We start from the raw sequence: 8,689 nt of genomic DNA on the forward strand, positions 1-8,689 counted from the left end.
TTTGTGTTCATCATTGATTAATATAAACTACTAATAATTTTATGTGTTCATTATTAAACAATATAAATTAATTAATATGATTTTGTAAATAAATTAAAAAAATGTCATACAATGTGCATGTTCATATAATATGAAAACATTTGTTACATATTGTAATTAAATAATATCAATTACAGCCATAAATAATTTCAACCACATAAATTGTGTTATATGAAATGTCACAATATGATTTTCCAACTTAATATTGGTTGGACTACAATTTACACATGAAATATTGTTTCATCACTTCAAAACATTATCATTGCATTTCCAAGGCATTGCAAGTGAATTCACCAACTCTAAATACTTGACCATTAGTCTGTATGTGTGTTTCTCATGTGGAATATTGGCCTTAAAGGTATCACTAGACTGGTTCTCTTCTCTCTCTTTTTATTCATTTGTCACCCCAATGTTATTGTTCTCCTCTTTCTTCAATTCATGATTCTTACCATCAATACTGGGTTCATTTTCTAAAAATGAAAGAATATACAATGTTGAGTATAAGACATGAAAGATGATGAACAATGGAATATAAATTAAAGTGGACTATAAATAATTTATACGACATATACCTCAACATCAATAATGTCAATGTTATTTTCCCCCAGAAAAGAAAAAACTCAAACAAGCTTCCTATAGTTGGGTGATAATGGCTGCTATGTGGCCAGATGACTTGTAAAAAAGGAAAATAAAATGTCACGATAAAAAAGAACACCTTAGGAACTTAGTATTCAATCTTCAGGAAAATCTTAGGCACAATCATGTGAGCTGATTTATATGCTAAAAATCTAAGGTTGTAGATAACCTATGAAAACAAATGGAAAGAAAAAGACAACATATAATAAATAATAAATATAAAAAATTGATGAGACCAATATAAAATCATTTTATTGATTTAAAAAATAACATAAAAATAAAAAAGAAATTAAATCATATTAAAATAACATAAAAATATAAAAAAGGAAAGACCAAATTTTGAAATACATGCACATGCATGATGTTGTTGAAGTCAAAAGAGCACGTGGTATATTTAAAGCTTTGAAGGTGGACATATGATTCATTATAGAAAATCATGGACTCATGAGGTAGGTGTGGTGCATTTGGGTCAGAGGAAAGTTGCATTGGTCAAAAAATTAGGCCCTAGTCATCCCTAAATGAAAAATTATCTTAGACTAGTTGATCTGCCATGATGATTTAAGGTTGTAGCCAAGTCAATCTCTCAATGAACCATGAATGAAAAGTGAGCTCATGATAATTTACATGAGTTAAGCATATAACCTCATGGAGTTGGTGTGCAGGTCAACATTTTTCATTTTCTTTTATGATATAAATAGTGTGAGAGGGGAAGGGAAGACTCAACTTCCAAGCAATCCATCTGCATATTCAACTTGAATTGGCCATTTTTTTCTGCTCGAATTCATAAATGAAGATCAATAGAAATAGATATCAACAGGCCAAACGTAGACTCTGATCATGGCAGAAGGTTAGGGGTGCAATGGGGGATATGGGTCTCTACTGGACTGGTTGGACATTGGTGATGAGAGCTCATTAATGGGGACTACTCCATCGCAAAACAAGAGCATGAGGACTTCTAGGAAGTTGAACTTCCTACCATGGACATCCATCCTAAGACCTGGTTTATTATGGAACCATATTTTGGCAACAATGATTCAGTTACCCCAGCTTCCTAAAAGGGCGATGTAGAGAGATTTTGGGTAGAACCTCTCGTAATATGTTTTTGTATGGATATGACTGTTGATTTTTTTCAATTATGTATTTCTGGTAGTATATGCAATGTGTATACCCCATTGAATATTTGTTTTGTTGGTAGGTTTTTGGTGTATCAAATTGAATTATTTTAATTTTGAGTTTCTATTACTCTATTCTTTATGTGTATTTTATTTATTTTGAAAATTATGTTAGATGCGTAGCAATTGTGCCATTGAATTTCATATGCATGTAGTTCTTTGAAGCAATAGGTAATATATTCAAAGTGAATCTATTAGTCCCATGAATGCTAGAAGTGTTGTTAGGATAATATGAAGCAACCCATGAAGTTGTAACACAAATAGTGGACTCTAAAATCAGAGGTTAACATGCCACATGAGAAGGGTAACTATTTTGCCAAAATTTCCAAGGGAAGATGCATTAGGTCTTTTCCCATCGAAATTTGTGAGGAATTCTCATTTTGTTGAAATTTCCCAAGACTTGTACCTGCCCTTATGCATCTATAAGTCATGAGGGGTGTGTAATTTTTTTTTCCTTTGAAATTCATAAGGGAAGCACCTTTTGTTGAAGTTGACTAGGACTTGCACCCATCGTTGTGTTTCTATTTTTTCCTTCGAAATTCATAATGGAAGTCCATTTTTGCTGAAATTTCGTAGGACTTTAACCCATTTTGGTCCCTCTGAAAGTCATCATGAATGGTATGTATTTTCCAAACTCACCTGGGAATTGTACCTTGGCTCTTTTCTTTGAGGTTCATGTCATATGTCTGGGGCATAATTTCTCATCACTGTAATAATTCTTATGCAAATATCCAGTTATAATGATATTTTAGTTGCTACTATAACCAAATATATACATATTTTGGGTGGCTCCCATACTTTCTGAAATTCTTATGTCATTCATTCGAGGTTCAAATTTGACTCTTTAATTCCACCTCGTCCACCATGTGTTGTCTCAACTACTAGACCATAGTCCAATTAACATCATATTTTTCCTATAATCATGCATTTCCAACTTTAAGAAAGGAGGGAGGGGGATGCCCCAATTCATGAAAAAAAATCGCTGAAAATTCAAGTTTTAACAGTCAAGAGCTTTGTTGGGTCCAACTAAATTCATCTAAAGTTAATGTCATTTTAGTGGGGATATATTTACTCACATCCATCTTCATGCAAATTCTAGCACATGGTACAATCACCTTTCCTTAAATAGGACCATTAGATAAGACACAAACTCTCTAAACTGTTTAGGAAATTTCTTTTACTATTTTTCATATGAGAGGCTCATGCTATAGAATAGGCTCTAAAGCAAACAATTATAAAATTTTAGTTGGGAGATCTTTAGTCACATCCACCTCCATGCAAATTATGACACATGAGACAATTGTCTTTCCTGGAAGTGGACCACTAGAGAAGACACCAACTCTCTGAACTACTTATGAAATTTATTTTACTATATTTCAATTGAGAGGCTCATTCTATGGAAAAGGATATGAAGTAAACAATTATAACAATGGAGTAGATTTACCCTCTTGTTATTTCTATTATTTATGTTGATCTTGAATGATTATTTTCTGATTCTGAGCAAATCATTATAATTTGAAATGACATATTTTTCTCTTTTCCCTTCCAATTCCCCTCATCTTAAATATCTATGTTATGGATTATACTATTCTAGGTAGGTGATGGAGAAGAAGGCACTACTGATATTTCTACTACCAATTTTGTTGTTCATTCCACAACTTTGACCAGATAGATTTCTTATGTGCATTTTCTTATAAAATGAAAAATGATTAATATGTTTCTTTTTTGAATGCAGAATGATGTGGAGGATTCTACAAGATAACCAAGAAGAGAAAAAGAGCTAGAGTCTCAAGTGAATCTATTAAAGGAAAAACTCTAGAATGTCTTTGAAAACAATGCAGCCTCACCCACACATGCGAGAGTTTGAATCATGGAAACCACTGCATGGCCCTAGAAACTAAGTTCTATGCATGGAGAAAAATCAGACAAACAATTAGATTTGGATGCAACATGAAACAACAACAACAATAATAATAACAACAACGGTAATAATAGAAACAACAAAGGCAGATCAGGTGGATTCTAGACTAGTCCACCTAAACTTCCCAAGGAATCGAGATGGGTTGAGAAATGACTAAACCTGTGTGCAGTAGCTATAAAAACAAATAACATTGCTCTCATTCAACATCTCATATGGGTCCTGCATGATATTGCATCAATCTCAGGTAATGAAAACAATAGGGTTGCAACACATGGGTTAAGAGCCTTCACTAGCAAGATAAGGCATCCTGACACATCTCTTCCTTGTTTGGAATTCCTCTCTGCAGATCAAAAGTTGTTTCATAGGGCTTTCATCAAGTTTCATGAGGCAAGTCCATGGTATCAGTTCTTGTACACCATAGCCAATAAATATTTGTTCGAAGCCTCTAAAGACCAGACCAATAAAGTTGTTCATGTAATAGACATTGGTGTTTTTCATGGAATACAATGGACCACATTCATGGAGGAACTGGCTAGAAGGTCAACTAAGCCTCCTAGTCTGCAAAGGCTAACTATCATAACAGACACCCTTGGGGCACCCTTTTTAGCTGGAACTCCTTCCAATGTCTTTGCAAACCATTTGAAGGGTATGCAAAGACTTTGAACCTTAATATGGAAGTTAATGTCATTGCACAACCCCTTGATTCCCTTACCAGGGAAGTCCTTAGAGGTCAAAGAAGACGAGGCATTAGTTATCTGTGCACACTTTCATATTCATCAACTCTTAGGGGAGGGCTTAGACAAAAATGAAGGCAAAGACAGTTAGTTAAAATTAGTCCCCCCTAGTGACATGTTCATCAAATTCATAAAGTACCTAAATCCCCAAGTGTTGTTCTTGAGTGATAATGATATAGACCGTTTGTCTCCTGATTTCATAGAAAGATTTAAGAACTTTGTAGATCATCTATGGATATTATTGGATTCACCAGCGTATGCTTCAGAGGGAGAGAGTTCGAGGAGAGGTGTATGGTTGAAGGTGAGTCTGGCATGGGGTTAGTTAATAATGTAGTATATGAGAGTGCTTCTCGTGTGGAGAGAAACGAGAGCCATTTGAAGTGGGTTACTAGAGTTAGGGAAGGGGGACTTTTGTTTCATATCCCTAGTGATAACAAATTTCATTGTGCAAGAGCCATTCTACTTAAACATGATTCAAATTGGAGATGCATTTAGAGGATGGGTGTATTTCTTTGTGGTTGAAGAGTGATCATGTTGCCTTTTTCCCTTTGTGGAAGCCATCTTTAAACGAGTCTACATGAGGAGACTCCTTGTTCACTCATATTTTGCAAATATTATACATTTATTTTTTCATTAAATTCTATATTGTTGTTTCATATGTATCATACATAGAAATGTACATTATCTTTGGTCCCTTGAATTTGTACTTAGGCTCAAATTCAATGCTTCTATTTAACTGAAAAACATAAATGATACAAATAATAAAGAAAAGATGAAAATTGCATCCATTTATCATTTGTTGCTCAATCAAAATCATTGTGTCGTAGTTTCACACAAGAACCTTAACATCATTGCCGATTGTTTTACCTTCACCCTATATATACAAGCCATTGTCTACCTATTATATGTTGTGGAGCTTTTTTGGGCATATTTTCTATTTTCTATTAAAATTATGTGAGTGAATTGATCTCATTCAAACTAGATAATTCAATTTTGGCGAACGTACATGAAGAGAAAATTGCAACCCTTTATTCTAGTATAGTACAAAAATAGGGGGACTCTACTTTCCCACTACTAGTACACATGCTCCGGGGTGAGAAATAATAGGAAGAAAGGACAAATCTGCAACATATTTCTCCTTAAATATTTCTTTGGGAAGCAAGATACTGACAAATAAAGGATTATTGCTTGACTGTGTACTTAGATAAGAACTAGGTTCCACTTGCAGCATCCACTACAGATGCTCCAAAAGTGGAAAAAAATATAAAGAAGAAGGTGTGATTCCGTGGGAAATTCTAGAGAAGATATTTTGTTTACTTTATCATAAAATTCCCCTTTTCCTTCAAAATCGTACTTCTTCAGACAGATTCCTTCTACAAGTTCTGCACATTTCCCCATAAAAATTAGAATTGTACCTAGGAAGTTAACACTTGATTGAAAAAGTTAGCATCCCAGACTGGTATTACTCAAAATTAAACCTAAATATGCTTTTACCTTTAATCCATTGTACTGTGTAATCTACATGAACACTACTTTATGGTAACAACCCCTTAACCCACTCTCTTTTCATCAGTGCATGCAACCTTTGATGCTCAGTCATGACATCCAAACATTCTTGAATAAGAAGATTGAAAGGTTTCTCTTTCAGATGTTAAAGGCCTAGTAAAGATGGGGTTGTGGAGCTACATTCAAGATAGAATTCAACACACAATAATTATAGATACAAAGAATACAATTTGAATAGAAAGTATTCAAATATGTTAAACAAAAAACATGTTAAAAGGTGGAGAACTGCATTATTTCTTTGAAACCTCAACATTTCAAGCCTAAAAGTGACCCAACATCAAGGAATTAAACATTGAGCTTGCAAAGGACTCATTATATATAGAAACATTGAGGTTTTAGAGTGACTTATAATGCAATGCTCAACCTTTTAACAACATAAAATATGCACCCAACACTTTTAAGTAATGTAACTTAATAGGAGGAGCATCTCATGCTTGTATGAGAGTAGCACACAACTGATGAAGAACTCCATCCTCATCAAGGCTAAATGTTGTCTGCACCTCATTAGCAACATTATCATATGAAGCAGTAGAAGAGACTCCAAAATTTGGTACATTACTACCTGATTATGTTAAGGTGATAGAAATCGTAAGCTTTGTTGCTGCTTGCATGACCCATCTTGGAAAGAACACAAATCAATATTCAAAATCAAATTTGATATGTAAAAAATTAAAATCACACATTTGGGAGTAAGTATATTTTGAGCAATCTATTACCTGGATATGACTGGTTTCAAATTTTTGAGCAAGAGGATTAAAAAAACACCCAAATTTTAAAAATATTCCATGGATTTCTCCAATGACATCAAAGGGGGGAGGTCGCCATCTCCATCTAACCTATGTCTGCAAAGTGGTCAGCTGAAAACAATCTCCTGGAATGTGAAGAATTTGGCTGCAAGTCAATTATATACCTTCCAACATTTCTAGATGGCCATATTTGAGGTACACTTTGTTCCTATTAATGTGGAGGGTTGTATCTTACTTGAACGACTCTCTGGGGAGCTTCTAATTACTGAGCCATGTATAAGCCTCTAAAATATGGACCCACATCACCCACACTATCCCTTGGTATGGTTAGTTCTTCTACAGGCCTAACAATAGGAATTGTTGCAGTGGTGACATGAATATTTAGGTTGCTACTGATGGTGTGCCATCTAGGAGCTTTAAGGCAGAGGTGGCCATCATCCCAGTGTGAAGAACATGGGATGACATCTAAATATGATGGACATGAAATGCTTTCACAGTCTTTGTTTTATAGGATCCTCATCTTCCATGCATAGGATGATTGGCGCGTCCTTTTTTGTTCTCTAGAATCTACCATACATCCAGCCACACTGCTACAAGAAACGGCCAATTGTTAATTTTCTGATCAAACGAATTGAATTGGGTGAGGACAACAACTTAAATCCATGAATGGTTTCCCTTCATTCACAACTGTTATCTGATTGGTGCGAAAGTTAAAATTATTACCACCAGAAGTAGTTCCATAGTTACAACTTGAATGGAGATGTGGATGATCATCCATGACTTGGTTGTTGAGGGCATCCACAGACGTGCTTTCAGAATGAAGGACATGTGATTCCACCATTTTCCTTTCACACCTTGAAGTTGACTGAACATATGAAATTGGGTTCCAGTCAATAACCATTTTATCTTCAGAAGTGCATCCATAATCAATTACTATATCAAAATTTGTTACAATGCTATTTGACTTCCTATGTTTCTAAAACTACAGCTTCGGCTACTCCCTGCAACCTGCTAATCGGGTAAACTTGGAGCATCCATCAGATTTGGTCACTCACTAAGATAAATATGTGATTCAATATCCACATTATATTGGACAGACATATTTTCCAAATCAAAAATCTCTGATATAAGGTGCAAGGTGATCCCTTGGGCTTGCATTATAGCTTCAATCAGTCTCCCAAGTTTATAATTTAAGAAACACAAATGTGCTACTATGAGTCCCAGATTTGATAGAATTTATAGTTGAGAATGTATCAACTGCATCAATTATTTGAAAAAGACACACTCTTCAGTGCAGGATTGATTGATCATAAAAATTCATTTACTTTTTTCCATATAGTTTGTAATTATAATATCTCAATAGGACTACCTAAATACTTTCAATGAGTCAATATTAGTCAAGGCCATCTCTAAATTTTAGAATTTAAAACTATCATAATTCTCTTTGAAATTAAAAAATATTAAACTTCACATATGCATTACAACATATGTTCAAAATAACAACCCCAAACTTGAAAAAGAGAAGACAAGATTTTCTAATATCTTTATAATCTCAAAACATATTACATGATAGAATATGGGATTTCTAGTGTTGTGTAGTTTTAACAGTAAAACTAGTGGTTCTTGGATCGTCAGGCCTAAACCAAGTATGTTGTTTCTAATTATCACTTCCCACTACTTTTGGACATCTTTACAACTATATCAATGCCACTGAGTTGTTTCAATATTCATACACAAATATGAACTAGAAATCTACCAGAGGACATGCTAATATTGTTTCTAAGAGCAGGACCTATGAGCAAGGTTCATTTACCTGTCTGCTAGACAGGTAAATCTATTCAAAGGACTTGTATTGAACATATCAAGTGCCAGTAA

General features: G+C 34.3%; 1 pseudogene; it reads left to right on the forward strand.

Annotated features, from left to right (window-relative positions):
* The first annotated feature begins 3,822 nt into the window (after positions 1-3,822).
* On the forward strand, positions 3,823-5,083 carry LOC149252840 (protein NODULATION SIGNALING PATHWAY 1-like; annotated as a pseudogene).
* The last annotated feature ends 3,606 nt before the right edge of the window (positions 5,084-8,689 follow it).

Source organism: Pinus tabuliformis, chromosome 7 (assembly GCF_031772625.1).
Source record: "Pinus tabuliformis cultivar Carrire ecotype Pingquan chromosome 7, CPIR1, whole genome shotgun sequence".
In the NCBI taxonomy this organism is placed as follows: domain Eukaryota; kingdom Viridiplantae; phylum Streptophyta; class Pinopsida; order Pinales; family Pinaceae; genus Pinus; species Pinus tabuliformis.